This window comes from Nilaparvata lugens, chromosome 6 (genome assembly GCF_014356525.2).
Source record: "Nilaparvata lugens isolate BPH chromosome 6, ASM1435652v1, whole genome shotgun sequence".
Classification (NCBI taxonomy): Eukaryota; Metazoa; Arthropoda; class Insecta; order Hemiptera; family Delphacidae; genus Nilaparvata; species Nilaparvata lugens.
Genome location: NC_052509.1, coordinates 39,534,223 through 39,547,946, shown reverse-complemented (window position 1 = coordinate 39,547,946; position 13,724 = coordinate 39,534,223). Strand labels below are relative to the sequence as shown.

The 13,724-nt window shown below is 34.0% G+C and overlaps 1 long non-coding RNA gene across 1 annotated transcript in view; it reads left to right on the top strand.

Moving 5' to 3' along the window:
- Positions 1-7,071: 7,071 nt before the first annotated feature.
- LOC120351914 overlaps positions 7,072-13,724 on the top strand; it is a 154,081-nt gene continuing 147,428 nt past the window's right edge. The window contains exon 1 of the long non-coding RNA XR_005571628.1: positions 7,072-7,474. This is a non-coding gene — a long non-coding RNA (uncharacterized LOC120351914). The remainder of the gene's footprint in view (positions 7,475-13,724) is intronic.

Below are 13,724 nucleotides of genomic sequence, written 5' to 3'. Positions count from 1 at the left end.
AAATTTCCTTGTTCTAGATACAGGGTGGCCCAAAAACCTCGTATTTTCGGCTAATTTCCCAGTTTTCAGCTATTTCTGCCAAATCACGTAATTGGACAGAAAAATTTGCTCTTGCCTTTTTTCTAGATTATGAAATTCTGAATAAAATGAGATCATTCGGAACTCTCTATCTTCATTGAGTACTGAGTTATGATTTTTAAAAAAATTAGTGAAATTTGAAGAAAAAATCAATTTTGATGAATTTTAGTTTTTGATCAACAATATCTTCCGATTGTTATCATTTAGATGTATAATTCAAAATCCCTCTGGGCGTATTTTTGTGTTCTACAATCTGAGATCAGGTAGAGCACTCTATCTCATATAGATTTCCAGGTACACCTGACAATAATGCTCCTTGTATTGTGAAAAACACCTAATTTTCAGCTTCAACCATCATCACCAACTAAATAGTCTTCACATTGATATTTCGCACAAAGACATAAGTTTATAAGATTATGTTCTATGAGAATCAACCGTTAGCTCTTCATTTCAGTATTTCCTAGTGGAGAGGCGCGCTTAAGGACACCTCAAGGATCAACATTTCAAACACTTATAACTTCTGACACAATGCTAGTACGATTTCATCGTACTACACTTCATTCTTCTCGGCTCGTCAAGGCGGTCCAAAATCATGCATCATAAGTCAAATTCGGTCGAAAAGTGGAAAATTTATTGTTGAGTGTACTAAAGCCCATATTCCAATACACAAAAAATGGCCAATTTCTATATTGACTTATGATGCATGATTCTGGACCGCCTTGACGAGCCGAGAAGAATGAAGTGTAGTAGTGATGATGGTTGAAGCTGAAAATTAGGTGTTTTTCACAATACAAGGAGCATTGTTGTCAGGTGTATCTGGAAATCTATATGAGATAGAGCGCTCTACCTGATCTCACATTGTAGAGCACAAAAATACGCCAAGAGGGATTTTGAATTATACATCTAAATAATAACAATCGGAAGATATTGTTGATCAAAAACTAAAATTCCTCAAAATTGATTTTTTCTTCAAATTTCACTCATTTTTTTAAAAATCAGTACTCAATGATGATAAAGAGTTCCGAATGATCTCATTTTATTCAGAATTTCATAATCTAGAAAAAAGGCAAGAGCAAATTTTTCTGTCCAATTACGAGATTTGGCAGAAATAGCTGAAAACTGGAAAATCAGCCGAAAATACGAGGTTTTTGGGCCATCCTGTATTGGGCCACAAGGAAATTTTGCATGAAGAAATTGGTTCTTGACTTCTCTTATGTACCCAAATTAGTTATTTGTGCAACTAGTGCGCAAAGTGACAGTTTGCTGCACCGAAAGAAACGTTTACGCCCGAGCCGTAGGCGAGGGCGGAATGGTTTCTTGAGTGCAGCAAAGGAACTTTGTGCACGTATTTCACATTTAATTTTTCCTACAGTTACCATTGAATATGAAAAGTGGGTAATTATGGATAAAATGATGGCTGAAATCCATCAAATGTTTGTGTGTGTGATGCTGTTATTAATAACAACCTTAATTAATTTAAAAATTAATAATCCAATTGAAGTTGAAAATTCTCAGCCAAAGTTCTCATCTTTATTCATTCAAGAATCAGAAAAAATACAGATAAAACAAAAAATTGCATTCAAAATACATGCCAACAGCATGGCTGAATGGCTGAACTGACAAGCGCGCGACCTAGCGGGAAGAATCGTAATTGTCTAACTTCGTTTCATCCAACTAAAAACAGTATTCAGATATTTAGACATTGATAACTTACTAAATTACCGAAAAATAATAAAGTAAACTAAAAAATATTTATAAAATAACATAGACAACAGAAAATATTTTTCTGTAGTATATTCTAATGTTATTTTATCAATTTTATTGACATGGATTTCGAATGGTAATTATTTAACCTGAAAATTCGAATTTCATAATGTGTGTTTGCTACATTTCTCATTGCTTATAGTTGAAATAATTATTACTGTCAATAGAAAATAAACATTATTTATTATTAAATGATGATAAAAGTTATTATTTAATTATGATTTAGATAAACAGTATTCTTGTTTTGGATTTCTAGATTGGGATCTTATCATAAATGTAGGGTAGCCATTGAAATGATTCTTATCTAAATCTAACCACAGTCATTGTTTCCAACATAATTTTTGTTTTCGTGCACTAATCCTCCATATAACCCACCAACTATTTTGTGTTGCCATGTTGCAAATGTGGAGTGCAGGAAAAATTTTTTTGCCCCACTTGGATGTAATGAGCTGGTTTTCGTGCGTCATATGGAGGCCGAAAATGATTGTTTTCTGACCAGGCCGGTAAAAGTTTTACGGCCCTAGGGCTGTAAAATAACCTTGAAGTCAGCTGATTCTGATTTGATGTGAACGTGTTTACAAAATGGTATGAAAGGGAATCAGTTTATGCTTCTAGAATTGAATAAGTATTCTGCAATAAGATACTATCATTTTATTTGGATGAATAAAATACATATAAGATATATAATTATAAACTATTCAAATTCGATTTTCAGAGTAGGATAGAACTTCTAACCTAAACTTCCGAAGTCAACGACAACAAGCATTGTTGACGTTGACATTCAGATTGGCCAAATTTCAAGTGTGCTAAAACAACTGATCAAAAAACTTTTCATTATTTGTATTTATTATTCAAGAATCAAAACATTTATAATAATATCATATCATTGTCATTTGGAAGAATAAAAAGTATAAACTCAACCTCTTACATAATTGAACATAATCTTTTAGGTTATTTAGACAAATCAGAATAAAAATAAAAATAATTGGACAATTTCCTGATATTAAGATTACTTCAGATTTGCTAGAGCTATGACCTTCCTGTTTTGCTTTCGGAAGTGCCTAATAAACAATTATTATTCTCATATTTATATTGTTTATTTTTCTGTGTGGCGAAAAATAACGTTCTCACCATGGGCAAAAATGTTTTTTCGCCCCACTTGGATGTAATGAGCTGGTTTTCGTGCGTCATATGGAGGCCGAAAATGATTGCTTTCTGACCAGGCCGGTAAAAGTTTTACGGCCCTAGGGCTGTAAAATAACCTGGAAGTCAGCTGATTCTGATTTGATGTGAACGTGTTTACAAAATGGTTTATGAAACGGAATCAGTTTATGCTTATAGAATTGAATAAGTATTCTGCAATAAGATACTATCATTTTATTTGGATGAATAAAATACAGATAAGATATATATTATAAACTATTCAAATTCGATTTTCAGAGTAGGATAGAACTTCTAACCTAAACTTTCGAAGTCAACGACAACAAGCATTGTTGACGTTGACATTCAGATTGGCCAAATTTCAAGTGTGCTAAAACAGCTGATCAAAAACTTTCCATTATTTGTGTTTATTATTCAAGAATCAAAACATTTATAATAATATCATCTTATTGTCATTTGGAAGAATAAAAAGTATAAACTCAACCTCTTACATAATTGAACATAATCTTTTAGGTTATTTATACAAATCAGAATAAAAAATAAAAATACTTGGACAATTTCCTGATATTCAGATTACCTCAGATTTGCTAGAGCTATGACCTTCCTGTTTTGCTTTCGGAAGTGCCTAATAAACAATTATTCTCATATTTATATTGTTTATTTTTCTGTGTGGCGAAAAATAACGTTCTCACCATGGGCAAAAATGTTTTCCGGCTCTCAATCTTTTCTAGTCCTCGGCCTACGGCCTCGGACTTGAAAACCGATTTCGAGCCAGAAAAGTCTCATTTTCGGCCCTAGGTGCGAAATATACTATTCCCGCACTAGAGCGGAAAAGTGATTCTTTGCGTTCTGTAATCAGTGCAGGAATGGCCACTTTTCAAGGTAACTGTAGGAAAAATATATTACAAAATCAGAACTACAATATACATTGCATGCATCAATGTATATAGTGACTGGACTATTTTGTTCTACAGAAAAGTTTGAGAATATAATATGTTCTATTAGATATAGGCTTGAGCCGATTTATTATTGAATAATGGTTGGACAGGAATAAATTATTATAATTTCTTAATATTTTTCTCATATATAGAAAACCAAAGTCTTCACAGTTCAAACCTATATTATTACGTTAATAGAGTTCCAGAGCTAAATCGAATGAAAATGATTGAACAAGCTCTCATATTTTACTTTTCAATGTACCATTTATGTTGTCACTGCTAATTTATCGCTTTGAACTACAGAATGTGTGGCACAATAATTAAATTGAAGTACTTCAAAAAAAATAATTGCTGAATAAATCATTATTATTAATCCAACCCATAAGACTGTAAAACCAGAGAAACCTTCTCCAAAACTAAGTATGATACGGTACTGAAAGAAAAATGTCTAGCGGATTATTTTGATTCAGAATGAATCAGATTTGTGTGAACCATTGCTGGTGAATCATCACCGAAAATACCTCCAGTGAAAAACATTGATAGCCGGCTGCCCTGGCAGGCACCGATGCCGCTATGAGCGCATGCCAGTTAATAATTTGAGAGAATTTGCATTTCGGAAAGATAGTAAGATGGCTGAACGCTGAACGTTGTAACTTATAATTTGTACCCAGCTAAAAGTGTCTAATGATTCACTTGTATGTTATGAACTATGTGCTGCTTCTCAATAGCTACAGTAGGTTGAGTGACTCAATCTATTTTGAGAGAAAGCAAGGTACTATGTTGTACGATTCATATAACTTGTCAGTGAGGATGAGATGATATTCGTTAAAAAAATTACATAATAACATTATACAGAGTGGGTGAAAAGTCCGAGAACGGCTTGATATTTCATACACAAAGGTAATTTGACGGTGGGTGTGATTAGGGATCCCACTAAAATTGAAAATACTACTTTACTATGACTTCAAAAATCTTGTCCGCCATCTTGGATCCGCCATTTTGAATGCAACTTTGTTTTTTTAAATAGAAAAGTGGTCATACGATACATGATTTCAATACGGAATTTCAAGGCAAAATGAATGACGAAAACCGCAATCAATATCTTCAACCATTTCGAAGATATTCACATTATAAATCCATATAATGCAAATCAGAAATGGAATAGATAAGTGGTATTGATTAGTAATGTGAATATCTTCGAAACGGTTTGAGATATCGATGTGCGGGTTCCGTCATTTATTTTGTCTTGAAATTCCCTATTGAAATCATCTATCACATGACCACCTTCCAATTAAAAAAAAAATTTTGCATTCAAAATGACGGATTTTGCTTTGAATAATATTGATTAATAATGTGAATATCTTCGAAATGTTTTGATATATCGATATGCGGTTTTCGCCATTAATGTTTTCTTGAAATTCGTATCGAAATCATTTATCGCATGACCACCTTCCTATTTAAAAAACAAAGTTGCATTCAATATGGTAGACCAGATTTCTGAAGTCATAGTAAAGTAGTATTTTCAATATGAGTAGGATCCCCAATCACAACCATCATCAAATTACCTTTGTGTATGAGATATTAAGCCGTTCTCGGACTTTTCACCCAATCTGTATGCTATTTTACAGAGTGTTCGGGAAAATGACGATCATGAGATATGATTTAAAATTTGATATGATTTTAAATTCAGTGCACTTGAATGAAATGAATGGAAAATTAACTTTATATGTTTCTTAGTTCACATCGTTATTATTAAATGGGTTATAAAAATGTTGGAAATGGTCTCCAATCACATCAATACACTGCTGCAATCGTTTCATTTTGTTCTCCTTACGAAACCCTGTCATTTCATTTGGTGCATATTGACTTTCCGAACACTATCAGCTCTAAAAGTTCTGTAGTAATTTACATAGAACGATATTGCACTTTTTGATAGTATTTTACAAGAATCTTCAAAATGTCAATATTAATAGCTAAAATATGCTTCCACTTTTTCATATGCCATGAGGCACCTAACATTCTATTGCATTTTTGAAATTTCAATTTATTTTAAGTAGGTGATCCTTAATACATTTAACTGTAATTATTAGATATTAGACTATATCAGTCAGACACGATTTTTTCACTTTAATATCTTGGAATATGTTATTGGTAAGTTAATTTATTTCTAAAGATTTTCCAGTTTGAATGATAGATTAAAATATCATTAATAATGATGTTATTGAAATTATTTTTTTAATATAGAGGCAGTACATTTTTAATTTGTTTTCTGTTTCTCTTATTTTAAAAAAATTAATATGTGTTGTATTTGTAATAATTTGATACAGACTCTGTTTCCTCCTCAGACTCTCAGATTTTATATCACATTCATTAAGTCTCTTTTCTCTTAGTCCAGGCAATGAATGCTCAAAAAAGGGTATAGAGGGAAATGTTTGGAAGACTAATTTTGACCCCTCAGTTCTGTTTAGAGTTGTACGGTGGTAAACATATCAAAAGTCCCCACCCCTACCCTATGTGCTAAGCGGGTGAGGGTGGTTTAAAAGTACCATTTTTTGCTTTCTCGCATATAACTAAAAAACAATGTATCCTCAGGACTTGACTGTCATATAACAAATTAAAGCTTACATAATTTCCTACAATATTCATTCTACAACTATTTCTATATCTCCTCTAGTTTTCGAGATATCCGCTCTTGAAGGTGTGACATTTTTAAAAAAATCGCGTTTGCCACCAATTTTTTTCTATTTTTGCTGTTATATTTCTTTAAAAATTAACGGGAAAAAACCATTCTGATTAGGAGCTCATAGAGCATTATATTCTCTTCAATTTGATGTATAATTTCACGCTTTCACGAATTTCCCTACACCTTTTGCAGCAGCTTTTGCAGTGTTGAGTGTGAAATTTCCATTTTTGCAACAATAGACCAATTATTGGCAAAGGAATTTGGAGGGAATTTTTATAAACAAAATTTTTGACTTTTCAGCTTTGTTGAGACTAGTTAGAAGGAGAACATATCAAAAGTCCCCATTTCTATCTCGTGTACTAAGGGGATGAGGGTGGTTTGAAAGTTGCATTTTCAGCTTTATGCTTCCACGCTCATATTGCTTCAGTCTCTATCGGTTATCCGATGAGTAAACATCTCCTGGTTGTCTACTTATCAGTTTCTATCTAACCGGTTATTGTTTGTCGCTCAGTGCTTTCATCGTGCTTAGTAATCCAGCCTGCCTATAATTTACGGAAGTTAGTAGTTCTTGTGGCTTAAATATGGCAGATAAATGCAAAAAATGTGGTGAAGTCACACAGGCTAAGGATAGTGTCAAGTGTACAATCTGTAATAGCGCCTTCCACCCGACCTGTTTAGATGGAAGTGTTTCCAACGAGTTGAAAAAAACATCCCTTCTTAAAAACTGTGAATGTGATCAATGTATGCAGAGTAATCGTCTAGACAACACCTGTGATTTTCGAAAGTTATAGCTGATTTTCGAAAGGAAAACAATGAAAAACTCGATAAGATGCAGGGCAATCTGAATAAGGTCAGTAACGACATTAGTGATCTGAAAGTAAAATTCAACGACTATACATTGTAACTGCTACATGTGATAAGAGCTCCCGTGAATTGGATAAGCTAACTCTAGAAAATAATAAACTTACGACTGAAATCAAAGTTTTTAAAAAAGAAGTAGCCAATCTCCAGCAACAAACACGTAAAAACAATATTGTTATTTCTGGTATTCCTGTCACAGAAGGTGAAAATATGTGTCCATCCTACAGAGTTTATCACCCCAGCTCAATATTCCTTTCGATAGATATGCCATTTCAGCGGCACACAGACTTTCAAGCAGAAATAAAAACTTTCCCCCTTCAATTGTAGTAAAATTTGTGTCGCGGGTCGTGAAATCAGATTGGCTGTACGCACGAAGACAGGTGAAAAATCTCACCGCTAAAAACCTGCATGTTAAATTTCCGGAAACTGTTATCTACATCAATGAGCATTTGTCTCCACATACTGGGTCCATTTTCAACCATGCAAGAACTCTCTACAAGGCTGGTAAGCTAGCTAGCATCTAGGTGAACGATTGTAGAGTTCTGGTGAAAAAACATCAGTCAGGACCGGTCATTCGTTTAACTACATTGGACCAATTGAACGACCCAATTGCAGAAACAGAACCAGTGCAGGACAACTGAATAAATTATACATTACGGAAAGCAACAAGTAATAATGATTACTGATGCCGAACTTTTCTCATTTTTTGCTTATTGTCTTATCCTTATTGTTTTAAGATTTTTAAATGTTTTGCCAGTTTTGTTTCTCTTTCTTATCCTGTCCTAATCTATTTACATATCTTTCTTCAAGCTGTTGATAAGTATTCTACTAACTTGAATAACTAGTGTTACAACAGTACTACCACGTATATTATTTAGAAACCATACCATATATCATTAGACGTTGTTTTCTCATGAATAAGATCTGGAGTACTTCTATTGATACATCATTTAATTATTCATAGATAATTTAATATCTGAATAAATATCTAAATCCTACTGTTATTAAAATATCTACTGTAATTACGAGTTATTATATATTTTCCTAACTGCGACTATGCTGTGTCTATATTATAAATTCATAACTTCTGAATTAGATCCAATCCATTAATTATCATAACTAATATTCACCCAAGTATTTAACGGGTATGAAAACTTAAATTTCAGTGATATTATAACAGTATGATGATCTCAAGTACAGAAATCAATTTGATAATTATTATTACACTATTATTTATTAGAACGCCCCATGTTATTACACAGTAGGACTGTACAAGCAGGGATTATTGCTGTAGCGATTAGTGTTGAGCTGAAAGTACTGTCGTTATCGAAACGTTAGTTATCTTATCAATTATTTCAAAAAAATCAATTTGTTTTTCCATCCAATAACCAATGAAATTTATCAATCATATTATGTCTAAAACCATTCTATTCTTTAGAGAATTGTGATACTGTGATCACATATATATGAACCGTGACTATTTTATAAATTGGCATAAATGTCAAAATCAACGTAATTGGAATATTCTAAGCAAAAAAGAACTAATCTTTTTCTTCTCAACTCTGTATTCATTTTTCATATTTTTTGAGGGAATCTTATTTTTATTTTTGATCTTGAACTTCATGGGTGGAGTTTTCTAGTTTAGGCTATTCTGTGAATAAAATTGCTCGATAATAGACTAAGCATATTCCTTTTTTCAATATAGATGCACGAGTGACAAACAATTCATGTTTTATATTTTTCTTCTCAATTGAAGGTCTTACAGTATGATGCACGCGACAGACGCATATGACATTCCATTAGTGGAGTGCATCAATTGTTGCGATGTGAAGGATTTTATTAATATTGATAATAGTGATCTGACAGCTTTCAGGGTTATTCATCAAAATATCCGAAGTTATAACAAAAACTTGGATTCTTTCCTCGTGCTATTGGAGGGGTTGCAAGTTAGGTTTGATTGCTTGATCTTAACTGAAGCTTGGCTTAATGATGACAGTGACCTAATTAACATTCCCGGTAACAATCTATACAGATCATATAATAGCTTGAACAGCAGTGATGGTGTCGTAGTTTACATTGATAGTAGTTTATCAGTTATCTGTAATCAGCTATTACTGGGAGGAGTGTCCACTAGCTTATCTTCTCTTTCAATTGGGAAGAAGTTAAATGACATTTACTAGCCGTTTATCGAAGTCCTAATTCTAACTTTTCTCTGTTCATTTTCTCTTGTCTCTCTGATTACTATTCAAAAAATCTGGTGTGGTACACTCACACAACTTTCCTTGCTCATTGAACTATAAGCCTCATTCTTAAACGAGAATGATTTAGGGGAATAACATAATGACGATTGGCGGCAACATATTTGAAACTACGATCAGACTTCTTTATATGTGTATAGTTTTTTTCAGAGTACTTTTTCCTTTGTGTAAATTGTGAAATTCGATATTTTTTAAAAGTCGTCAAAACAGCTGTTCTACAGATGAAATATCTCGACTATGTGTTCTTTTTATGAACTGCTCTACCTACCTACCTCATGAACGAGATGGAGGCTACAAAGTCCATTTCTCAAGGATGGGGTGGACCCCCCATTAGTTTCTCAGAATGGAGACTCATTCCAGTTAATAGAGCCGATAAATAACTATACAGGGTATGAATTTGAAAAAAATCGGTCAAGTCATTTTTGAGAAAATCGTGAAACACATGTTTTTTTTAGTGATTATCCGCCATTTTTCTCAATAATATTACGGAGCTCCTGAAATTTTCCCAGAAATGAGACTCATGTCAGTTGATAGGGCTAATAAATAGCTATCCATGGTATAAATTTGAAGAAAATCGTTGAAGCCGTTTCCGAGAAAACCGTAAAAAACATGGTTTTTTAGTGATTATCCGCCATTTTTCTCAATAATATTACGGAGCTCCTTAAATTTTTCCAGAAATGGGACTCATGTCAGTTGATAGGGCTTATGAATAGCTATACATGGTATGAATTTTAAGAAAATCGTTCGAGCCGTTTTCGAGAAAACCGTGAAAAACATGGTTTTTTAGTGATTATCCGCCATTTTTCTCAATAATATTACGGAGCTCCTGGAATTTTTCCAGAAATGAGACTCATGTCAGTTGATAGGGCTTATAAATAGCTATCCATGGTATAAATTTGAAGAAAATCGTTAGAGCCATTTTCGAGAAAAACGTGAAAAACATGGTTTTTTAGTAATTATCCGCCATTTTTTCCGCCATCTTGAATTGAATTTTATTGAATTTCTTATTGTCGGGTCCTCATGGTATAAGGACCTTAAGTTTAAGATTTCAAGTCAATCGGTCAATTAGGAATGGAGTTATCGTGTTCACAGACATACACACACACACACACACACACACACACACACACACACACACACACACACACACACACACACACACACACACCACACACACCACACACACAGACCAATACCCAAAAATCATGTTTTTGAACTCAGGGGACCTTGAAACGTATAGAAAACTTGAAATTGGGGTACCTTATTTTTTTTGGAAAGCAATACTTTCCTTACCTATTGTAATAGGGCAAGGAAAGTAAAAACGCCCGTCGCTCATATCTTTGCATATTTGCGGGAGATATAAACTGTGATCTTTTACAACCACTCCAGAATACGCTACGCGATCATTATTTGGATACTTTTTGTGAGGCTAATATGATTTATTGTATTGAAAACATCACCAGACCCAATAGTAGCAGTTGTGTGGATCACATATTCTTAAAAAAACCTAATAATATAACTGCTAAATCAGTAATTATTGAGTCAGCAGTAACTGACCATTTTGCAACAGGCCTCATACTGCGCTCCAATAGTAATGAAACTACCTGTGCCTTTACCTGTAATAGGCAGGTAAAGATTATAAGGGATTGGAGAAAAATAAATTCTACAATACTAAATCAAAACTGGGACCATGTTAAAACTGGGACCATCATCTATTGATGATGTTAACTTATCTTCAACTAAATTTATTGACACTATTCAAACAATTATTTCAGCAAATTCTTCCCAGATTTTTCAGAATGCCAAAAGTTCAAAGATTAAACCGTGGATCACAGCTAGCATAGTCAATTCTATTCGTAAGCGAGATAAAATGAGGAAGCAGTTACACAATCAGCCATTTAACATTGTGCTTCGAAATAGGTATGTCAGGTACAGGAACATTCTACATTCGACAATGAAACGAGCCAAATTTAATTATTATAAATTCAAAATAGATGCAGCTGAGGGAGACCCTAGAAAATTTTGGTGTGTTGTTAATTAAGTAGCAGGGCGACAATCCAAGCAAGATGAACAATTCCCAATAAAAGCTTTCAATGCCGGCAGCAGGGTTACCCCGTTGGAGGCTACTGAGATCTCCAACTCATTCAATCAATATTTTGCGTCTGTGGGGGAGGTAGCTATTGGCCGGAGCATCCGTCTGGTCCTTCAGAAGTGAGCGATTTGGACCATGTCATTAATGCTGATTTTGAGTTGAGCCCTGTCAGTGAGCTTGATATTATAAATATTATAAGTAGCATGAAAGGCCATTCTTCACCAGGCTGGGACTCTATACCTACCAGGCTGCTAAAGGACAATGAGCAGGGACCTCTCTCTCCAATTAAACATATTACAAACCTTAGCCTAACTACAAGTAAATTTCCAGATGTTTATAAAATGTCGAAGGTCATTCCAATTCATGATTCTGGCTCGAAATCAGTCATTGGTAATTTGAGACCCATTTCCCTTATTATTTCACTTGCTAAAATTCTAGAAAAATCCATTAAAATACAAGTAAGCACTTATTTGAATAATAATAATATTATCACAAGTAATCAGTACGGTTTTATGAGTTCCAAAAATACTAGCAATGCCCTTTTTGATATGACAAACCACATCTTAGATCAATGTAGCAAAAGAAAGCAGGTCATGATTACATTCCTTGATCTTGCAAAGGCGTTCAACTAAATAGACCGGAACAAACTTTTCATTAAACTCCAAGCAATAGGATTCAGAACTCTTGACTGGTTTAAAAGTTATTTTGGGGATAGGAAGCAAACCGTCTGTCTGAATGGCATACATAGCGACTCTGTCAATGTTGATTATGGCGTGGTACAGGGGAGTACCTTGGGACCTCTCCTCTTTCTTATCTATATAAAAAACATTGCAAAATTAAAGCTGCAAAGTCGCCTGTTCCTTTTTGCCGATGACACAGGTCTTGTGACATCAGGCTGTTCATGGGCAGAAGTTTTTGAAAATGCTTCATCAGACTTATCAAAGGTTAAAAATTGGATGGATAACAACGTTTTATCTATCAACATTGGAAAAACAAAGTGCCTTCCAATATACCTTCGTGGTGGCCCTGGACTAAATGTGCTTAAAATGCATTCATGTGGAGATCCAAAATCAGTTACTTGCATCTGTGAAAGTATAGAACAGGTGACTCAATATAAATATTTGGGAATTGTTCTAGACCACAAGCTGTGTTGGACAGGTCATGTTCAGTTCCTTAGACAAAAGCTTCGTAAACTAACATTTATGCATTTGAGCAACTTGGACAGGTGCTAAGTCCCATACATTGCCGATCCATATATTTTACTCCCAGTCATTGCTTGAATACGGCATTGTGGCTTGGGGTGGAGCCTCAACCAATGCTCTCTTGCCTGCTGCAGTTGCACAGAGGACGTTGATAAAGGCTTTACTTTCAAAAATCAGAGATTCCCCACTAATTTACTGTTTGAGGAGTTCCCTGTATTAAATGTCAAGCAATTATTTATAAAAAAATCTATTAATCTTCATTAAAAAAAAATAGCATCAATTTCACAGAAATACAGCATGCTTACTACTAGGAATAGATTAAATATAAATATTCAATTTCCCCGGCTTGGTAATTCTATCCAACTTTCAAATTATTTCACCTAGCCCACTGGCTTTACAGAAATATTTCCCCAGAACTAACACCAAGTGAGCGTTGCACTGTCGCTGTTTACAGACGGAGGGTTGGTGTGTGGCTCCTTACCATCGGGACTGAAGCGGCGGGCACTCTACTTCTTTCGCTTTATATTTAAAAAATTATATCTTCCGTTTTTGGTTCTCTTTTTTCCAAATTTTCCATTTTCTTTAAAGTTCTTTTTTCGTTTGCTTTAAAGCTGAATAAACCCCTGATTGCTGTCGGATAGTTCTCAATAAAATGTTTTTTTTATCAAAATTAACCCAAAAGTTCAC